Source organism: Camellia sinensis, chromosome 5 (genome assembly GCF_055761805.1).
Source record: "Camellia sinensis isolate YWXY chromosome 5, ASM5576180v1, whole genome shotgun sequence".
NCBI lineage: Eukaryota > Viridiplantae > Streptophyta > Magnoliopsida > Ericales > Theaceae > Camellia > Camellia sinensis.
The window spans coordinates 56921183-56944303 of record NC_138965.1 but is presented as its reverse complement, the minus strand read 5'-3'; positions in this window follow the sequence as shown (position 1 = coordinate 56944303).

Below are 23121 nucleotides of genomic sequence, written 5' to 3'. Positions count from 1 at the left end.
CATTCCTACTCTTAAACTAAACCTTATCTCTTTTGGTCAATTGTGTGAACTAGGTCTTACCGTTACCTTTTTTGCTAATGGTTATTTAGTGCAGGACCCTCAAACGAAACAGATCTTTGGGATAGGCCGTAGGCGTGGACATCTGTTAGAGCTTCTTCATCTTTGTATTCTATCTATATCATCCACTGCTGCTTTTGTTGCCTCTTCCGCTGCTTCTACTTCTATGTCTTCTTTTCACCTTTAGTATTGTCGTTTAGGACATGTCTCTTTTAGTTTCTAGTGGTCGGTTAGGACGTGTTAGTTCTGAAAATGTTGATTGTTTACCTTGTCAAATTGCTAAACAACCTGCATTACCTTTTAATAAAAGTAATTCTATTCCTATTGCCCTGTTTGCTCTTGTGCATTCAAATACTTGGGGACCCTCCTCTACCCCAACCATGGGGAGGTCTAGATATTTTGTGATTTTTGTTGATGATTTTTATCGTTATACTTGGATATTTCTTCTCAAAAATCGGTCTGAGCTTAAATAGATTTATTCTCTGCCATGGTCCACACTCAGTTTTTTCAAACTATTAAAATCTTTCTTTCTAATAACATTATGGAATACTTGGATTATGGTTTTCTTTCCTTTCCTTGGGCACATGGTACCCAATCTCATTATTCTTATGCAAGCACATCCCAACAACATGGTCGCTGAAAGAAAGCATCGTCATATTCTAAACACTACTCTAGCCCTTCTTATCTCCTCTTCCTGTTCAGAAAAGTTTTTGGGGAAAGCTGTTTTCACTGCTATCTACACCATAAATTGTGTGTCTACTCCTCTCATAGCCAATCTCTCTCCTTATGAACTATATGGTTCTCCTCTTACATACGCCACTCTTAAAGTTTTTGGCTCTACTTGTTTTGTTCTCTTTCAACCTCATGAACACACTAAACTAGAACCTCGTTCTTGTCTTTGCTGTTTTCTGGGGTATGGTATAGAACATAAAAGGTATCGCTGTTAGGATCCAATCTCAAAGCGTCTTCGTATTTCTCGTCATGTGGTTTTCTGGGAACACAAAATGTTTTCTACTTTGTCTAAGTTTCACCTACCACCATCCAACCTATTCCTTTTTTTTACTGATCTTTCTGTAAACTTGTTGTCTTCTGAATTTGATGCAGATTTCGATCCAACGCCTTCACAACTGTCTATGCCTACCTTCAATCATGAGGTTTTTGTATCTAACGATGGTCCTATGCCTCCTCTATTACCTCTTGTGGAGCCTCCTCCATCATCTCTTATGGACCTTTCTCCATCCCCACTACCATCTCCTCCAACAGATCGTCATTCGACTCGAGTAAAACAACCTTCTGTTTTTCTCCGTGATTATATTGTTGGTTCCACTGCTTGTTCCTCTCATGAACCTACTTCATATCCTGAGGCTTGTTCTAACCCTCTTTGGCAGTAAGCTATGACTAATGAACTGCAGGCTTTGGATAAAACTCATACCTGGGACGTGGTTGATCTTCCTCCTAGCAAGATTGCTGTTAGTTGTAAATAGGTTTATAAGATCAAAACTCATTCGGATGGTTCCATTGAACATTACAAAGCCTGTCTTGTTGCTCGGGGATTCACTCAAGAGTATGGGATTGACTATGAGGAAACATTTGCTCATGTTGCTCGTCTTACTTTAGTTCGCAATTTATTAACAATTGTTGTTGCTCGTCACTAAAGTCTTTGTCAGATGGATTTCAAGAACGCCTTTCTCAATGGTGATCTCACTGATGAAGTTTATATGCAACCTCTGCCTGGTTCCTCTGTTCCATCTATCAAAGTTTGCAAACTTCGTCATGCTTTGTATGGTTTGAAAAAAGCTCCTTGTGCCTGGTTTTGCAAGTTCAGTTCTACCATTCATGACTTTGGCTTCTCCTCCAGTGCCTATGATTTTGCCTTGCTTATACGATAGACAGAGCATAGTATTATTCTTCTTTTTCTCTATGTGGATGATATGATCATCACTGGCGATGACACAGTGGGTATCTCTAGTCTCAGACAGTTCCTCAGTCACCAGTTTGAGATGAAAGATTTGGGTTTGCTTAGCTACTTCCTCGGTTTAGAAATTTCTCATGATCCTTCTAATTAGCTTCTCACCCAGGTCAAGTATATCTCTAATCTTTTGACTCGTGCTGGTCTTGCCAATTGCAAGACTGTTACGACTCCAATTGATCCTCAGACTCGTCTCACACCTCTCGATGGTCACCTATTATCTGATGCTACTTTATATTGTCAGCTAGTTAGCAGTCTTGTCTATCTCACGATTACTCATCCAAACATTGCCTATGTTGTTCACATTGTCAGTCAGTTCATGGCTACCCCTTGCTCTCCCCACTGTGATGCTCTAGTTCGCATTTTGCGCTATATAAAAGGCACTATATTCCATGGTCTTCACTACTCAGCACACCCTTCTCTACAATTACATGCATTTTCTGATGCAGATTGGATAGGGAATCCTACTGACCGCCGCTCTACTACAGGGTTCTGCTTCTTCTTGGGTGATTTTCTCATTGCCTAGTGTAACAAGAAACAAACTCTTGTTGCTCGTTCTAGTACTAAGGTTGAGTATCGTACTTTTGCGAATACTACTCAAGAACTTGTGTGGCTTCGTTGGCTTCTTACTGATATGGAAATTCCCCATCCTGCTACTGCTAACCTCTATTGTGACAATCAAAGTGCTATTCAGATTGCCCATAATGATGTCTTTTATGATCGTACCAAGCATATTGAGATTGATTGTCACTTCATCCGGCAACATGTTACTAGTGGCATTGTTCATCTTACCTTTGTTACCTCTGCTGGTTACATAACTGACATCTTTACCAAGGCTCAACCTCTAGAGCGATTTTCTTACTTACATTCCAAGCTCGACTTGATATCTACATTACCACCTTGAGCTTGAAAGGAGGTGTTAAATATATTTGTATATATATGTTATATAGTATATTCTCTGTATATACTTATCTTCTCTCCTGTATAAAGGAGTGTGTACCTATTCATTAATCTTCAGATTAAATACAAGAGTTTCTCTTTTCTCTTCTCTTTCTACTCTTATAACACATATTATTGTGTGTATTGAGAGATCATATGATGTTTAAATAGAATTTCTCATAATTTGTTATTGTTTTTCTGAATTATTGGAAAAAAATTCTTATTTTTAAAAAATAGCATAAAGTTCTTTTGAACAATTTAAAACATATCTAATTAATTAGAAACCATTGAATGCAATAAAAAATCAAAGATTAGAGAACACCCACGCTTTGAAGAGTTATTATAGACACTCCATTTTTGACTGCCCTTAAGACTTAGGCGCCTCAGATTACTCTCCCATTGATGAATTTATACGACGTGCAAACGCTCGATTTCCTCAGTAGGAAGCCTTAGTTTTGAGTCTCACAAGCTTACAAACCTTGCACCACTTTTGGACCAATACAGTGTTTTTCCAAGCCTGACCACTCAGAGGCCTGTAGGCCAACTAGTGTTCAGCTGGCCAAAAATGAGTGGCCAACCGTCCCCCTAGTGGCCGGCCAGCCAATTGTTCTAGTAGAACAAGTATTTTATTGCCAGTTATGCTAGTTGTCCCCACAGGTGCATGCACTGCACCAGCTGTCTCTATACTGATATTTTCGAGATAGTAACATATTTTTCTATATATACTTGACCACCCCTCTTGAAATTAGGTTAGAAAAATTTTGTGAAGCAAAATTCTTGAAAAATATTTCTCTCTCTCTCTACCTTGCAACCTATATACACCTTACCTAGACTCCCTAAACCAAATTTTGAGGACTCTTCGCTGAGGTTATTAAGCTTGAATTTCAGCTCTTGAGGGTAGGAATTCGTTGGTTTGAAACTCAAAGTGTTACTCCTCTTCAAGAGGTATAACTCCTAACTCTTTTGCACCACTTCTTTCCTATCTTTTCTTACTATTTTTGGACTATTTTTCAACTGTTTTTAAGGGCTGAAACTTGTGGCTTAAAGCTATTAAAGGTAAAGGGTTAATCACCCTTCTTTGAACCTTATTTCCCAAGCTTTTGCCCTTGTGTTTCCCATCTTTTTCTCAACTTTTTACCACTAATTTTCAAAGGTTTTCAGAGGGTAAAATTGTTGTTTTGAGGTCCCAACAATGGAAGGGTTAGCCACCCCTCCTTACGCTTGTTTACTAGCTCAAATTCTGCATTATTTTAGCTAACTTTTTCCAGCGACCGACCATCATTAGTAGCCAACCGGCCACCATCAGTAGCCGACCGGCCCCCTATAGGCCACCAGTGAAGATTCAGCAATGTACTTCTGGGGTATAACAAAACTGGTCTGGAAGTGAAAATCAATGCAAGTGTTTTACTTAGCAACAGAGGCATGTAGTGGCAAGATAGTGGCTTTTCGGGTGGAAACCGCGTTCATGCATGAGTTCCTCATCGATCCTTGGGATCCGTGTTGTAATAGATTAATGTTATGCTTAACTAGTGGCTCTTGTAATTAGTTAGAATAGCTAATTCGTATTGTGTTGTAATTATAATTAGTTAACTAGAATAGTTAATTAATTTGGGTAGCAATAATTAGTTAGCTAGTGTAGCTAGTTAATTAGTTTAATTTGTGTTAATAATTAGCTAAGTAGTTTAACTAATTCAATTTGTGTTGTAATAGTTAGCTTAGTTCAGCTTAGTTAGTTAGCTAGCTTATTCATTCGAACTCTCCTTCGTGATAACGCAATGTTGTAATAATGTGTATGTCTTCCAACCCCACGTCTTTCTCCATTTTATTTACTAGCTTGTGATGGCTAGATTAGGAATATCACGTTTCAAATAGCATATCACATGTTTGCATCCATTCATTTGTCATGCATACATTGAGGCTCGGTTTATCATTCTAACTGCATTGTCGTTTATTACCTCGTTGAATACGTGTTTTAACGCATGCTATGAAATTGTTGCAAATAACATGTTAAGTAGCCGAGCGTATTTAGTTACATTATTGCATGCGTTACATTAGCCATCTTGTATAGTTAGGAATCATGTATATTTTTCTAACTCCTTTTTCTCTTTTATCTTAGCTTGGAGTACTAGGTGAGTTTTTAATACTTTAGAATACTTGCATGAGTGTGAGTAGCTTGCATGAGTGTGAGTAACTGCCATGATCAGCATGCTTACCATAAAGCTAAATGCTTACTTACTTAACTGTTTGAGTGCCTGTGGAATGATTCAATGAATGTACGTTTAAACCCACTTTGTCAGGTGGCAAATTCACAACTTTAAGCCCACTTTGTTTAGTGGAAAAATCAAACAATTTTGCAAAACAAACATGACTTGAAATATTTCAATTCTTGCAATTTAGTCTATACTTGCTTGTGCGCGTCACATAGTAATGTTAGCTTAATAACCAGAACAAGAGCATATAATGTTGATAAGATTCATATCATGATTAGTAAAGGCTGATCTTTGATCGGGCGAGCCACGGTGCTCAATTCATGACCTTTCCCTCTCGTACCTAAGTTCCTAAGTCGAGACAATCTTAGTGATGACGGACACGTGGCCTTAGGAACGAGTCATGGGTTTCCTAAATTTTCCCAAAATAAAATATTTAGGCGGCGACTCTGTATCTGGCAAAGCAATCCATTTTTGACATTTTTGATTCAAAATCGATTTTCCAAAAGATTTGTCGGATTTGGACTCTTTGGTGTTTATCAATTTCACATTGCACTTGTGAGATTAGATTCAGAACCGTGGGAGTCCGAATTGTAGGGCTTCTTTCAACCTTCCAAAAGGGGGGCCCGAAAAAGTCGAGCTACAATAATCATCTCTGCGCTCTCCCTCCTTTCTTGGCTTTTTTTATTTCTTTGAGAGTTGTTTCAACCAAGTGTTGTTTAAGCTTAAGAAAGAGACCCTTCCATGCTTAATGGTTTAATCTCTTTGGAGGTTCATTACCAAGGCATGACATCTCTCTCATGCTCAAAACAACTTCTTATTTGACACTTCTCTACATTAGTGGACTTAATGCTCATTTTTTGGACTAAAATAACTAAGGAATGGAAAGGTAATTAAAAGAGGCAATAAAATTTGGCTAAAATGGAACAAGATAATAAAATCAAGTTTGGGGTTCAATCGGACGTTAATTGAACCCATTGAATCTTGAACCGTTTCATACTCTTTAGTGATGATAATGGTAATGTCAACCACTTCTCTTGATCAATTACATGATAGGGAGGAGGTTTGTGGGTCTTTCATTGTCATTTATTGAGATTTTGTCTCTTGATTCACAAGTCGTCACACAATGAGCTTGCGTCGATTGATGGCTTGCGAATCAAGCCTACCCCTCCTTTGTTCTGTTTGATGATAAGGAGAGGCAATGTGGACAAACATCCCCTGAAAATACTCTGTTTGTGCTCTGTTTCTTTTCTGTTGTAGCAGGGGAGAACCCAAAACTAGTGGCCAGCCGAGCACCTCTCTGTACGGCTAACCACTTTTACTAACTGGCCGACCACCTCATTTTAGGCCAGCAGTGCCATTTTCATGGCAGAACAGAACACAGACTGGGGTAAAAACAGTTCAACTTTCTGACTGCACAACAGAACCATTATGGCAGCAGAACAGAGACATTTTTGAGTGGAAATTCGCATTCATGCATGAACCATTCCTCGTTTCTCGGGCCCGTTAAAATTATGTTTAATAGTAGTATGTTGTACTTCAAGTAGTGAACTTGTAATAATTAATTACTTAGTTAATTAATTCTGTATTGTAACTACTTAGTTAGTTCAATTCTAAATTGTAATAATTAGCTAGTGTAGTTAATTTATTTTGGTATTGTAATAGTTAGTTAATTCGGTAATTAGCTAGGGCATTTATTCGGACCCTCTTGCATGAGAGCAAATTATAATAATGTGTATGTTTTCCAATCCCCATTTCTTTCTCCCTTTTATTTACTTGCTTACGATGGATTGCATGTAACATCATGTTTCGTTTAGCATTTTCCATGATTTGCATCCTTTCGTTTTGCATGCATAAGGGTTCAGCTCATCATACTAATCAAATGTCAAATTCAAGTTCCTACTTGAATATGTGTTTTTATCGCATGCCTTGAATTGACTCACATGCCATGTTAGGAAGCCAAATCCGACAGTTGCATTAGTCACTTGCATATTAGAGCATGCATTTTTTTAAAGCTGTTCATTTTTGGCACGAGTCACGGGCTTTCTAAATTTTTCCAAAATATTTAGGTGGCAACTCTGAAATCTAGCAAAGCGATCCATTTTTGGCATTTTGATTCAAAATCAATTTTCCAAAAGATATGCCAGATTTGGACTCATTTGTGTTTATCTATTTCACATTGTACTTGTGAAATTAGATTCAGAACCACGGGAGTTCAAACTGTAAGGCTATCATATCCAAAAAGAGCACAAAAAGCAAGCTATAGTTATATGTCACTTATTTTTCAAATTTTGAAAATCAAATGGTGTGTATACTTTTTTGAGTAATGATGCTAGAGAACTTGTAACTTCACCTTTAAATTATTTATCCACACTGGCATAGCAGGGGTTGGGTCTTTATTGATTAGTTTCTAAACTAGCTTAAAATAGTAGTTTAACTGATCATAGATTCAAATCTAATCAATAGTTCAAAATTGGAAAAATTGCCGAATAAATTTTTTTTGTTAGATTTATTTAGTTTTCTTGTGAAATACTTACTATATTACATTTATATAAGAAATTATAATCAATTAATAATGTACTAAAATTAACTCCATATTTTTTATGTATATACATTGACCCCTCCTTGACAAAATTTCTTATTCCACCCATGATTACAACACCATATAATTACATAAATTAAGGTTAAGTTGATTACACTTTTTATCTTTAAAAATCTAATTGATAATGTTTTTTCAAAAATTAGATTGAAATAAAATGATAAAATAATTTAGTTACAACATTGATGAGAATCAATACCACAAATGTCATCACTTATATACAATATAGACACCTTTTCTTAACACTTGTATCACCAATTTTGTATAATTAATTATAATTGTGAAAGTCTTTTTAGTGAAAAGATCACGCATCAACAACACACTTTATATTTTTATAAATCATATTATGGACTTGATCAAGAGTTCAGAATCAAAAATTAAACTATTTAAAATTTTAAAGACTAAAATAACACAAAAAAATAAAATAATATAATTACAGATGTAATTAACCCAAAATATTTTGTAATTATATTAATTATGTCCTGCTGAACTATATAAAAATAAAATAATATGATTTCTATTTTATTTTATTTATATGCAAAGCATGACAAAAGTCTTTAAAAAAATGCGTTTAATTGAGAGGTATAGAGTAAGTAGGAATATAAGATTTGAATATATATGTATATATATAAGAATACAAATCTCTTAAAATAGAACAGATTTCAAATCAGTCAGATTTAGAGCAAGTAATTCTATGCTCTAGAGAAGAAGGCCAAATTTAAAATTTCAAAAATAAGGTAAGATTTTGAGTTGTATGTGTAATTTGTATATGCAATGATTGGAAAGTGGCATCTCATATTATTGGAACAGCCAAATGAACCCTAAATTAATAAAGTTGAATCTACAAATTTGTGACTGTAAATTGATAATTTGACAATAAATAAAACTATAGTGATTAATCTCATGGCGGTTAACATAAGCCCCCAACCCTATATGTGAACAACAATCTCTAAAAAAATTAAATTGAGCCCTTGGATTACCATAACAGAAAAGCAAAAAATTAATAGAAGTGACAGAAGGGAAAAAAAAAAAAAAAAAAAAGACTCTCCAAGAATCCAACACCGACTCCATAGAAAAGAAAGCAAAACTTATCAGGCGAGTTTGGGAATTCCACCATGACCATGTACAGAGAAATACTCATGCTCATGATCAACGATGTTCCAAAAAATAATAACTTCTTACATTAAAAACCCTAATTGTAATGTCCCGAAATAAATAACACAACCCATCTCATAATCATTACGTACAATTGATCAACAACATTATATATTCTCTTTCATTATATCTCTAACAAACAAAAGATGACATATGCAATACATATTCATCAATCCTAAATCCTGAATCTATAGTATATGGCATGGATACAAGAAAAAAAAGAGGAATAAAAACCAAGTAATGAAATGCCTTAATGGCTACAACTTTCCAAGACAATACTCGGTTACATCAAAATAAGTTTAAACTTAATACAAGTAAAGCCGAGGCTTGAACAAAAATAATTACATCAATAAACCAAAAATGAAGCCTTAAGCTCCAAGTCCTCCCAAGCTACGTCGTTGGTGGAGGCATATCATCAACGCCTGAAAGTTGTTTTCCACAAAGGGTGAGCCACATCCCAGTAGAGATACTCTAACACAGTATATGAATCTTAGCAAAATTATAAGGTAAATGCACATGCATGCCATTTGTCAAATATTTCTCGTTTTCCATCTCGAAACAATGCAATGCCAGATTATAAATCAATTCATGAAAATAATCTTTTTATAACAGAAAATAGGGCAGTGAATACAACACACTGGGAATCTCTAGGTACGTGTCTGTCAGTAGGCTATACAAGCACTACCAAAGCCATTTTACCGGTACTAACTAGAAGGATATTGACACCTAATCGCGCGAGTTTCTTGACTTTCACCAAAGACACGCAGGCCAACATAATAAAATCACAACCACACCCCCTAACCAGATTCATCACGGTATTCACCCATTTTTCTCAAAACCCAATACATTTACAATGTTCAATATGAAATGATGCTCAATGCACAACATATGAGAAATTATTTTCTATTTGGCCTAATCCTCATGCAATGTCTACAACAATCAAGATTATCCTCCACCGATAGCTCAAAATAGTTATTTCTATTCAAATGATAATTTCCAATTATAAGATACAATTTCATCAATTACAAAGGGAACGATACTACATATCAAACTCTACCATCATCATTAATAGAAATATCATTCCAATTTCACAATACCCAACATCATTTTCCATTTCCCTTTACAATTCCAAATATCCAAAATCTAGGGAAAATTCCTTTTATTTTACAAAATCAATTTCAAGAAGAAATATCCACCATTATAACATATCTCACTCATAAATACATCCCCACAGCCATTTTCAAGAATCCATTTGGAAAACCCCTATTTTGATTTCAAATTCAAAATCTAGGTTTTTCCCAAAATGTCCCAAATCAATGCCTTTTTTAAAGAACAAATAACTAAGCTAAAAATCATATAAAAGAGTTAAAGAAATCCCTATCTCAGAGTAGAAGACAAAGAGGAAACAAGGGTAGAACTTGATGGAGTCAAAACACAAAATGCTCCGATTAAAAAGAAACCCTCGACGTACTCAATGTTTTTCTCCAAGGGAGTAGGGTGAGGAAACCCACGGATTGAGAGTATTTGGAGCTAGAGTTTAAGAACTAGAGAGAGAGTGAAGATCTTAGGTTTTGAAATGTTTAGAGAGAGAGATGTGAAAAAGTGACTGAAAATGGCTTCGTCTCAAACTGATATATGCACAGACCGCTCGAGCGCACATTGACCCCCTTTCAGTAGTTTTGCAGACTGCAAAAGATCGCTCGAGCGCAGATATCATACTCTCAGTAGTTTTATAGATTGTAAAAGATCGCTTGAGCGCAGGAATGATCGCTCGAGCAAACAAGCAAAATTTTGGGCAACAACTCTTTGAAAAACTAACTTCTAAACCTATGTCAAACACAACGAAAACTCCCAATAGCCAAGCTCAACAAGCAACAAGATGAAAACGAGCTGAACAATAGTTAAATACATGGGTTCTTGAATTCAAAGTCAAGTAAATGGGTCGGTAAACCAAAATCGTTATACTAATCAAAATAGTAATTCTTGAAAACAATAAAAACAAAAACAACAAGAAGAGCTAAAAACCCAATCAAAATCCAGCCCATTAACTAAAAAAGTAATTAGTTAAAAACAAACAGAATGGCCAAATTGCCATCGCTGCAGCTCTTTCTTCTGCTTCCATAGAGCCTTCTTATCCATTTCTACTGTAATGTATTTGTTGTACAAATTGTATAATTTAAATAAAATAAACAAACAAATTCATATTTAATTAAATTGATTTACAAATAAGAAATCATAGGACTAAATCATATAAGTTAATGAACAGAAATACATATAACAAAAATAAAAAAAAGAAAGAAAATCGAAACCTGTGTAATAGCATAGTCTCCTTAAAATAGATTAGCCGCCTCACCATGGGTGTTATTGGTATGTCGGTGTCTATCTCCTAGGATACGACGACATAGAGCTGCTAACGCAAAAGCACCTTCTATTTAGCTTTGGCTAACTGAAAATGGCAGTACTCTCTTACACAGAAAGAATATACAATAGGAGCAGACTGACTATAATTTGAGAGCAAAAGAATTCTGTGCTGACAACCAAAGAAGTTGGTCTCTATTTATACAAAAAGATGGAGAGAGAAAGAGCCTCCCAACCATGAAGCCTGGCAACAAATGCAGTCAAAACTGCCTAACTAATACAGCAAAACTGATAGGATAATTAGTGTATAAGTTATACACTCTATATACACATGTGTGTATATCTTCAACCACTTAGCAGACTTTGCCCAAAAAAATTAGGTTGATGGGGCAACCAATCCGACCCAGCCAAAACCTAACCCATTTCAGCAAGCCTCAAGCCTCATGCCTCAAGTCCAAGCCCAAGCCTAAGCCCTAAGATCCATGATCTATGATCCATGACCCACAGATCTCGAACACAGTCGGGTCCAGTACGGCCGAGCGGGCTGCTCGCATGCGCGCGTGTGGCAATTTTTGCATAACCAATTTGGACCATAGTTTTGGCCCAAGCCTATCCTTGAAGCATCCATAACTCCCTTCCTTCAGAAAACTTGGATGCCCCAAAGGGCTCATGCCCTTATCAAAATATTGAAGTTTAAATACCTATCAATGCTTTCCTCTACAATCAATGTGGGATTGGTATACACAATTCCCAATATCTCATTCATGAAGCCAATTTTATGAGACAATTTCTCATTCAATTCTTAATGATTTTCTTTTTGTGGTGTAAAGATCTTATTACAAAAAATCTAAACCTATTTGATCTCACCTCAGCCGGTGGTTGGGACCGACTTTAATTTCACATTAAAATTACCACAAAACCATTTTTTCCAACAATCCCCCACATGAATAAAAATTGACCAAATAAAGAAAAAGGACAACGTTTAACAACAAAGACTCGGAGAGAGAGCACACAGACTAACTATGCATCAGAAAAGGTAGTTGTTAGTCTTGAACCTTTCGTAGTGAAAGTCTATCGAATTTACTGGCTAACCAGTGAACATGATGTCTTGAACTGTTCTGCCATTTGTGTAAACCAAGACAATAGACCTTACACAGGAGTTAATTTAACCATTGTTCTTGTTCTCACTTGTGTGTCCGGTATGGCCTTGGAATACTGACTTGGTTCAGTGAGAATTTTTAAAGAATTCGGCCTTGTCAATTCTTAAAGAAGCGACCCCACTTTGCACTCACATAAATAACTTATATAAGGTATTTCACTATACCACGGTTGACTAATCACATCAATTAGGTCATTAAAAGCAATAGCTTATCTTTCCATCTCCACAGAGTATCACTGTACAAAGGAATGACCAAGAGTACTTACCTCTTCAGTGACTCACCCGCTACATGCAATTAGGTTGTCCCTTTGAATCTAGATCTTGGGATCTCCAGTCAAATAGGTTGGGTTTTCCATTCCGGTAACATTTACTCATTCCTCTTGACGACATTTTTACTAACTCTCGAGTTAACCCTTTGGTTAGCAGATCCATAATGTTGTCCTTAGACTTTACATAGTCTAGAGAGACAATTCCATTAGAGAGTAGTTGTCGTATGAAATTATGTCTACGATGAATATGTCTAGACTTTCCATTATACATATTACTCTGTGCCCATCCAATCGCCAATTGGCTATCACAATGAACAGGGATAGCAGGCACAGGTTTCGGCCAATATGGAATATCCTCAACGAACTGGCGAAGCCATTAAGCTTCTTCAATTACTTTATCCAAAGCAATAAACTCAGATTCCATTGTTGATCTCGATATACAAGTCTACTTGGAAGATTTCCAAGACACGGTTGCCCCTCCAAGGGCAAACACGTAACCACTAGTGGATTTGAAGTCCTTTATATCAAATATCCAATTAGCGTCACTATACCCTTCTAGTATTGCTAGGTATCTGGTATAATGCAGCCCATAATCTCAGGTGTAGCGTAGATAACCTAACACCCGCATAATGCCTCTCCAATAAGTGGCATTCGGATTACTTATGTATCTACTAAGCCTATTAACAGAGTAGGCTATATCTGGCTTTGTACAACTAATTAGATACATCAAACTTCCAATGACCTGAGAATAGTCTAGTTGAGAGACACTCACCATTATTATTGGTCAAATGTAGTCTCAAGTCTACCAGTGTCCTAGACACACTCGTATCTGATTTACCAAATTTCTCAAGTATCTTCACAACATAATGAGATTAATAAAGTACAATACTGCTAGATATTCTGATAATCTTAATCACATCTACAAGACCCATTTCTTTCATGTCAAACTTAGAGTTTAACAATCTCTTGGTAGTTTTAATCATCTCATCATTACTACCAACAATGAGTATGTCATCAATGTATAGACACAAAATGACATAACCTCTATCAGTGTCTTTGACATATTCACAGTTGTCACACTCATTGATTCTAAACCCATTTAACAACATAGCATTGTCAAACTTCTCATGCCATTGCTTAGGAGCTTGTTTCAAACCATACAATGATTTGACAAGCTTACAGACTTTCTTATTTTGCCTTGAAGCTGAAAACCTCTCGGGTTGCTCTATGTAGATTTCTTCGTCTAAATCTCTATTTAAGAAAATTGTATTTACATCCATCTGATGTATCTCTAGACCATGTAAAGCTGCTATCGTAATCAACATGCGAATAGATGTAATTCTTGTCACAGGTGAATACGTATCAAAGTAATCCAGGCCTTCTTGATGTCTATATCCTTTGATAACTAGCCTAGCTTTATATTTATCAATTGACCGATCAGCCTTCATTTTTCTTCTAAAGATCCACTTACTCCCCAAGGCCTTATTGCCTGGGGGTAAATCAACCAACTCCCAAGTATGGTCCTGTAAGATGGAGTCAATTTCATTCTTAATAGCTTCTTTCTATAAGGGACTTTCAGGTGAAGTCATGACTTCATGGAAAGTTTGAGGTTCTCCTTCTAACATATAGGTCAAGAAGTCCGGGCCAAAGGACTTGGCAGTCCTAGCCCTCTTACTCTTTCTTAGCTTATCTACTTCCTCATCTTGATCATTTGCTTGATCATCATCTTGATCATCTTCAAGTTCCTTCTCAGAACTTTGATCCTCTCCTCGGGTTCGACAAGGAAATATGTCTTCAAAGAAAGACACATTCCTTGACTCCATTATGGTATTTTTATGGATTGAAATATCAGACTTGTGCACAAGAAACCTATATGTACTACTATTCTGTGCATAACCAATGAATATACAATCCATGGTTTTCGAACCTATCCTAACCCGCTTGGGTGTAGGTACCACCACTTTTGCAAGACACCCCCACATTCGTAGGAAATTGTAAGAAGGAGTCTTGTCTATTTTCTTCCGAGGGATTCTATTTAGAATGTAATTCGTGAAGAGAATTGTTTCCCACCACAAGTTCTATGGCAATCCAGAACTTGTCAACATTGCATTCATCATCTCCTTTATTATCCTATTCTTCCGCTTAGCAATCTCATTTGACTAAGGAGAATAAGGCGCCGTGGTTTGATGGATAATCCCAGATTTAGCACAAATCTCAATAAACGGTGATTCATACTCACCACCACAATCACTTCTTAAAGCCTTAATCTTGCGGCCTAATTAATTCTCAACTTCATTCTTATAAAGAACAAACTTGTCAATAGCCTTATCTTTGCTTTTGAGCAAATACACATAACAATACTTAGGCCATGTTTGTTTGGCTCCATAGGTGGGGGGATTGGACTACCAATCCCGTGGGCCCTACATAACCCATGTTTGGTTGGAAAAAATAGGAGGGGACTAGTAGTCCCATGGCATTATGAATACCCTCACACAGGGGGATTAGCTTGGGTAGATTTTGGGTGGGATTAGGAAAATAGTGAGGAGATTTAGTCTATTTTATATAAAAAAAAATATTTTTTTAATTTCATTTTTTTTTACCAAGTGCACTTGTTTACTTTAATATTTGTTTTAATTTTTTTTAATATAGAAATTATTTATTTATTTATTTTATACAAAAATAATTTAACAATCTCATCACTAATTATCTCCCACACTATCATCAAACAAACACACTTTTACTTAATCCCCTCACTAACAATCCCCACATTAACAATCCATTCACTAACAATCCCAGCCAACCTAATTCGCCAAACAAATGTGGCCTTAGTGCAATCATCAACAAAAGTGATGAACTATTTATTGCCACCACTGATTGTATAAACTTTAAGTCACACACATCACTATGCACTAAGTCCAATGGCTCTGAGCTTCTTTCAATAGAATGAAATGAAAATCTTGTCAACTTCGCTTCAACACAAGTTTCACACTTATGTTTCGGATTAATCTCAAAAGATGGTATGTGATCTAACTTGATTAATCTACGTAAAGATTAAAAGTTCACATGTCCTAGTCTCCCATGCCACAAATTGGAAGACTCAAGCATGTAAGCAAAAGAAGATTCATCTTTATTCATCTTTGGGATAACAGTAATTACATTGAGTTTAAATATACCCCCAACATATAACCCTTACCCACATACGCTCCGTTCTTGGTCAGAACGAACTTGTCGAACTCAAAGACCATGCGAAAATCATGTTTGCTAAGAAGAGACCCTGAGACAAGATTCTGACGAATGTCCAGAACATACAGGACTTCGTTCAAGGTCAGCTCCTTTCCCGAGGTCAACTTCAAGACCACCTTTCCTTTCCTCTCAACAATTGAGGTAGCAGAGTTTTCCATAAACAACTTCTCATGGTTTGTAACAGCTCGAAAGCTGTAAACAATTGTTTCTCGAAGCAGATGTGGCCTGTAGCCCTAGTATCAATCCACCATTATCTTGGGTTTGAACCCACTAGATTCACCTCAAAGATAACGACAGACAAGTGCATGTCATCCTCATCATGGGAGTGCTCTTGCATATCTGCCATGTGAGCATGAGGTTTGGTCTTGTATGGCTTCTTCGACTTACAGCAGTCACTAGCCCGATGCCCCTCACTACCACAGTTGTAGCACTTCCCTAAGAACTGATAACTAGGTTCCAACGGCTTATACGCCGGCTTTTTTGCAACACCACCCCTTGGCCCCAGCTTTGAGCCCTTGTTCACAGGGGGCTTCTTCCTCACCCCAGAAGATTTGCCATGCTTAATGACATTGGCCTTCACAGAGGAGGTACTCTCTCATTTCTTTCTATTATCCTCCTCAATCCAAAGTTGGACAATCAGCTCTTCAACTGACATTTCCTTGCATTTGTACTTCAAGTAGTTCTTAAAGTCCTTCCAACCATTTAGAAGTTTCTCAATGATCACAATAACTTGGAATAACTCGTTCAAAGGCATCCCCTCAGCATGAATTTCATGCAAGATTACTTGGAACTCTTGGACTTGGGTTACCACAATTTTTGAATCTACCATTTTAAAGTCCAAGAATCGGCTAACAACAAATTTCTTTGCCCCAACATCCTCAGTCTTTTATTTCTTGTCCAGAGATTTCATAACTCCTTTGTTGAGTTCTTGGCACAAACACACTGTAAAGTGAATCTACCAAGCTGTTGAACACATAGTTCCGGCAAAGACAGTATGTCTGCTTCCATGTGTCAAGCGCCATGACCTTCTGCCTGTTTGGCTCATTCTCTACCACGACTGAAGGATCCTCGCTCAAAACCTTTGCAAGGTTCAGCGTGGTCAAGTAGAATAGCATCTTTTGCTGCCGTCTCTTGAAGTTCAACCTAGCAAATTTCTCTAAACGCTCATGATGACTGAGTGGTCCTCCTGTAACAACCAGAGTAGCACTCGGGTTGACCACAAAGGTCACAGTTGGGGTTGGCAAGCTAGTTGCCCCGGGGTTCAGATCCCCACCAACATTAGCAGTAGCAGTAGCAGTAGCATCGGTGGCAATTGCCATTTCTGAAAATATATAACAGAATTTCACTTTCTGTGTTTCTAAAAATTAAATTTAACACTAGAAAATCCCACAGTTGAAAACATTAATTCAAAATTAGTCTCACTACTAAACCTAGAATCGAACATGGTCAAGAATGTTCCCAGGAAGACTGAAGGAGGCACACCGGTCCCACTTAAAACCCAGTTAACGTTTTGGGAAAACTTTCAAGAGCATGTTGACTCCTAATCCGTGAGAAACAATTTTTAGAATTAAGTTTTCCAAGGGATGAACTAGGTTAAAACAAACCAAGGTTCAATACTTACAAGCAATCTAAAAATTGCTAACCAAATTACAAGCAATATAAAAAATTTCTACAACAATACAAGCAAATAAAACTTGCTTTTACAAATTGGTAAACAACCAAATAAATCTCAAGAAAAAAAAAATTGCTTCAAATATAAGACGAGTAAACCAATCCAAATTGAGGATTGTAAGTAGTCCAATTTTTATTTTTTTTTCCCCTTTCTTTTCCTTACACTCCCAAATTCTATTAATTTGGATTTGTATTGTTTCCATTCCCTTTCGTATAGGTCTGCCTACAAAGAAGGTTAGTAGCAAACTACACAATACAAACAAATAATCTAAAGAAACTTGTAAAACTAATCAATTAATTTAATAGCAAAGTTAATTATGCTAGACAAATTATACAATGAAACTTATAAATCCCAAATAAATTACAAACTTTATAACTCTAAAAATTAAACTAAAAATTAATTGACAAGAGTTATAGGGAATTATAACACAATAATCATGTAAAGAAATATATAATTAACACTTTCAATTGACAAGAGTTACAAAAAATAAAACTGTAACTGTAAGAATTAAATTAAAATTAATAGTCAAGAGTTATATATATATATATATAAATTTAGTTCACATTAAACATGCAAATAACTCTAGCAATTAAAATCATGCAAGTAGTCTAGAAAATAATAGACATGTAACAAATCAAAATCTAGAATATTTTTGATGCAAATTATCTTACAATTCTAGATTCTAAAACACATGTGAATTAACTAAAAAATAGAAGATATTTAGCATGTCAATATTAATATGGTAGGAAATTATTAATCATCCTCATAAAATAAAATTATTTTTAGAACTAAATAAGCATACAAATTATGCAAGAGAGAAAACATTCTAATCAAACTAGAAAAACCCAAAACAGACCCTTACATATATTAATTGGCAATTCTACAATATTCCTAATCATGTACTCCGGTTTGGAATATATTTTATTAGGCTAATCATGGATGTCCCAGGCATAAAAAAAAAACAAATAAATAAATAAACCAGGACTAGAACAATGTATAGACCATCAAAAAAAAAAAAAGTAAAAAAACCCTTAGCAAGAAACTGTTCTATTTTTTTATGTATTGTTCTAAGCATGCACTAGTAGCCTATCTATTTTCTAATCACGAGACAGTGAGGAAACGAAAAAAAAAAAAACAAAAGCAAAAACAAAACACTAACAACTGGGGAACAAAACAAGTAGCCCATGCATATATTGAATATATAACCAATATCCTATATGCACTAGTTGAAAAAACAATATATATATAAATATATATTAGTGGTCAACATACACAGTGGGCAGATTATTATTATCTTCTTTTTTTTTTCTAATCATAAACCTTCACTGTAAATGAAAACAGTGGGCTAAGTGCACAAACCGAAAATGAATCTGTGTCCTATTATATGAATTCTATATGTACAATTTCATGATAAACGTAATTAATCTGTCTTAGGATTTGAGAGGGGGATTTATGATCTGAAATTGGGCCGAGGTAACGGCCGAGCAGGTTGAGAGCCCAGTGGTGCATGTGGCCGAGATGATAGACTGTCCGCCCGGAGATGGGCTGCCAAAACTTGGGCCAGGCAGAAATTGGGCCAAGTGTGTGCCGCCCCAGACCGTAAAGAAGCTGCTCGGCAAGGCAGTGCTTGGTTGGACCGAGCCGCTTGATCAGGGGATGGTGGAAGCCAGACAAGCTAAGTGACCGGCGCCCGGAAAGGCGTGGTCAGCCGAGGTAACCGTTTGATCGGCAGGAAGGCCGACCACAGGAGGTGCCTCGGGCTCGGCTTTGCCGAGATGCCGCCTAGCCCGGTCCTCCCTGGGCTTAGCCAGTGAAGTGCTTGGGTATGAAGCACAGCACGGCCGTGGATAGAGAAGCTCGGCTGTCGAGCTCCAACTGAGAGGGCAGGCAGTTGGGATTAGGTGATGTTCAGCAAGGTTTATGCTGACAGATGGGATAGCAGAGCCACGTGTCGGGAGATGACTGGGAGTGGATATGAGGCGCAGAGGGTATATAAGCATGTCTGCGCCCCCCATACTGGATAGACGAACACTTTGTAAGAAAACTCCTACACTCTTAACATTCCTCTCTCTCTCTCTATCCTAAGGTGTGTGCTAACTTGATCGTCGGAGGGTTTTTCCGGCCACACACCGCCGGGCAGCTCATCGTTATTCGCTTGTAGGTGATCGGACATAAACGGAGCTTGGAAGAAAGGAGTACGGGCTTGCTGGAATATTTGCTCCCCGTACAATTGGCGCCGTCTATGGGAAGTTGACAGACAAAACCTTGTCTTCCAGGCTCATCTGATCGCCGTCCATGGCGAACAACGATGAGTTTCCGTTGTCTGCCATAGACGGAGCCACCCCGGAGTTCAACTGAAGGAGAGAAGGTCCTCCCGCCATCCATCCAATGGCGGACTTGGGGACGCCCACCATCGGACAGTCAGGAGACGCGCGGGATAAGCGCGGAAGAAGTCATGGTCATTCACGGAGTCCAGACGGTCACTGGCGGAGGAGAGATTCACACGCCAGATGACTGGAAAGTAAGTTGAGGGACCAAGACGCTGTCATCCGGCGAATGGCGGCGGAGATGGAGGAACTGAAGCGGCATGTCAAAGGGAAAGGTGTAGCTGGAGTGGGAGACCACAGTGAGCACACCCCATCCCGCCGTTCAGGCGGTCAGAGTCAGCGACGTACCCAGTCCATATCTATTACCAGAAGTTACCAGGTTGGTGATTCCGACGCGCATGCAGAAAAGTCTAGCGCGCAAGACAGCACCTACAAACCCTCACGTCCGGCGACGACGTCGAGGTACTCTTATTCCGCTCATTCAGAGGATTTACGGGCGGTCTTAAAGGAGCGGGCTCGCCGGCGCGAAGCTCAGAGAATACCGGCCTTCCAGCGGCTATCCTACGGGGTTCACACCAGCGAAAAGGTCGGAATGCCTCCACCCCGCCAAGCAGCGCCACTCTTCGAAGATACGGACTTGGCCAGGCTGAGCGCCACCCCTTTTTCTCTGGAAATAGAAACAACACCGCTTCCGGCAGGCTTCCACCAGCCTAAGTTCACACTCTACGATGGAAAAACCGATCCTTACATGCATGTGAGCCACTTCCGACAGGTTATGGCCGGACATAGGCGAAATGACGGACTGATGTGCCTAATCTTCCCGTCAAGTTTAGGCGAGCTGGGCTTAAAGTGGTTCGAGAGGTTGCTGGAAGGGAGCATACAAAGGTGGCATCAGTTGGCCGAGGCGTTTGTTACACGCTTCAAAACCAACACAAAAACACCGAAGGAAGTCGATCACTTGCTGAGTGTCAAGATGGAACCGTGCGACACACTGAAGGCGTACAACTCAGGGTACTGGGAAACCTTCAACGAGATCTTGGACTGCCCGGTCAACCTCGCAATCACGCAATATAAGCGTGGTCTCCCGGTCGGCCATAGATTGCGGGACTCGCTGACCATGCACCAGCCGACCTCCATGGGCCAGCTCATGCAGCGCATCAATGAACACATCCGAGTAGAGGATGACGCGTCAGCTTCTACCGTGAAGGCAATTCCAGTAGCAACAGACAAGAAGACAGCAGGCAAAGTGCACGCAGTTGGGCAAGAGTCCAGCCGCACAAATGAACAAGCAGAGGAATCAGACCGTGGCTCGAATCGCAAAAACCGGGGTAGAGGACGTCGGAACGACCGGGATGACTACGCCCGAGATGATGTTGCGGATGCTAACAGAAGATTGAAGGCAAGGACTGGCATCACCACGGTCTTCAAGATTCCAATTTATCGCATACTTAGCGAAATTCGAGACGAGGAGTATGTCCGGTTTCCTGCTAAGTTGGGCGATGGACAGAAGGGTTACAATCCGCGGTATCATTGCACATTCCACCGGGAGAGGGGCCACCGAACAGAGGATTGTTTTCCTTTGCGGCAACACTTAGAAGAGCTGGTCGCGGCCGGGCATCTAGATCTTTACATTGATGGCGGCGTAAAGCCGAATCAGGCTCCGGTCGATCCCAGGGGACAGGATAACCGAGACGCACCACCACAGGGAGTTATTAATGTCATCCACGGCATCGTGGAACCGGAGCGTGTTTGCGAACTCCAGGGCATGTTAAAAAAGGCAGAACATATGCGGGAAGTTTTGTCGGTACAGCCTGCCATCAAAAGGGGAAAGACTGAAGAAAAAGACGTGATCAGATTCACCTCAAAGGATCTAGAGCGCATCCAGACGCCGCACAACGATGCCCTATTAGTAACACTACGCGTCAAGGAATTTGATGTTAAACGGATCTTGATCGATCAGGGAAGCTCGGTCGAGATCATGTATTATGATGCGTTCAAGCAGCTCAAACTCCGGGAAACAGACTTGGCTCCGGCAACTTCGCCACTGGTTGGATTCAACTCACAACCGGAGTGGCCCTTGGGAAAGATTATTCTGCCGGTTAAAGCGGGATCCGTAGTCAAGCAAGTGGAGTTTTGGGTGCTGCAAGTGCCTTCGACGTATAACCTTATCCTTGGAAGGGGATGGCTTCACGCTATGCAAGCTGTAGCGTCAACTTACCACCAGGTGATGAGATTCCCCTCGGCTATGGGGGCAATCGAGGAGATTTGGGGTGATCAGGTCATGTCCAAACAATGCTTTGTGGCAGTCAACGGAAGCCGGGCTGCCAAAGGATTCGTTCAAATGATTGAGGGACCGGAGGACCAGGGTGTCTTGGACGATGTGGGCACCAAGGCCGAAGACAAGGCTGTTGAGGAATTGTTTGAGTTGCGAATTGATACAGAACAGCCGGACAAGTTCTTCTTGCTCGGCTCAAGTCTCACGGCCATAGAAAGAACCGAGATGGTGGAGTTTTTGATGGCCAACATCGAAGTCTTCGCGTGGTCGCCTTACGACATGCCTGGCCTCGATCCAAGTTTCATCTGCCATCACCTCAATGTCTTCCCTGGAGCAAAGCCAATCATCCAGCGAACAAGGAGATCGGCACTGCATCACGCCGAGGTAGTTGCAGAGGAGGTGAAGAACCTGCTTGAGGCACGAGCAATTCAGGAAGTGCACTACCCACGGTGGATTTCCAACACTGTAGTGGTGCCCAAGAAGAATGGAAAGTGGCGAGTTTGTGCCGACTATAAGACAGTCAACCGAGCTTGCCCCAAAGATAGCTTCCCCTTGCCGCGAATTGACCAGCTTGTGGACTTGACGGCTGGACATAATAGGCTCAGTTTCTTGGATGCCTACCGCGGCTACCATCAGATCGCCATGCATGGGCCTGACCGAGAGATCACCTCTTTCACGACACCAAGGGGACTCTTCTGCTACCGAGTCATGCCTTTTGGTTTGAAGAACGCCGGGGCAACTTTTCAGAGGATGGTGACCAAAATGTTTGCTCCTTTGCTCGGCCGTACAATGGAGGCTTACATCGATGATATGGTGGTAAAGAGCCGACATGAGGCAAACCATTTGTCCGACTTAGCCGAGATGTTCGCCATTTTAAAGAAGCACCAGCTGC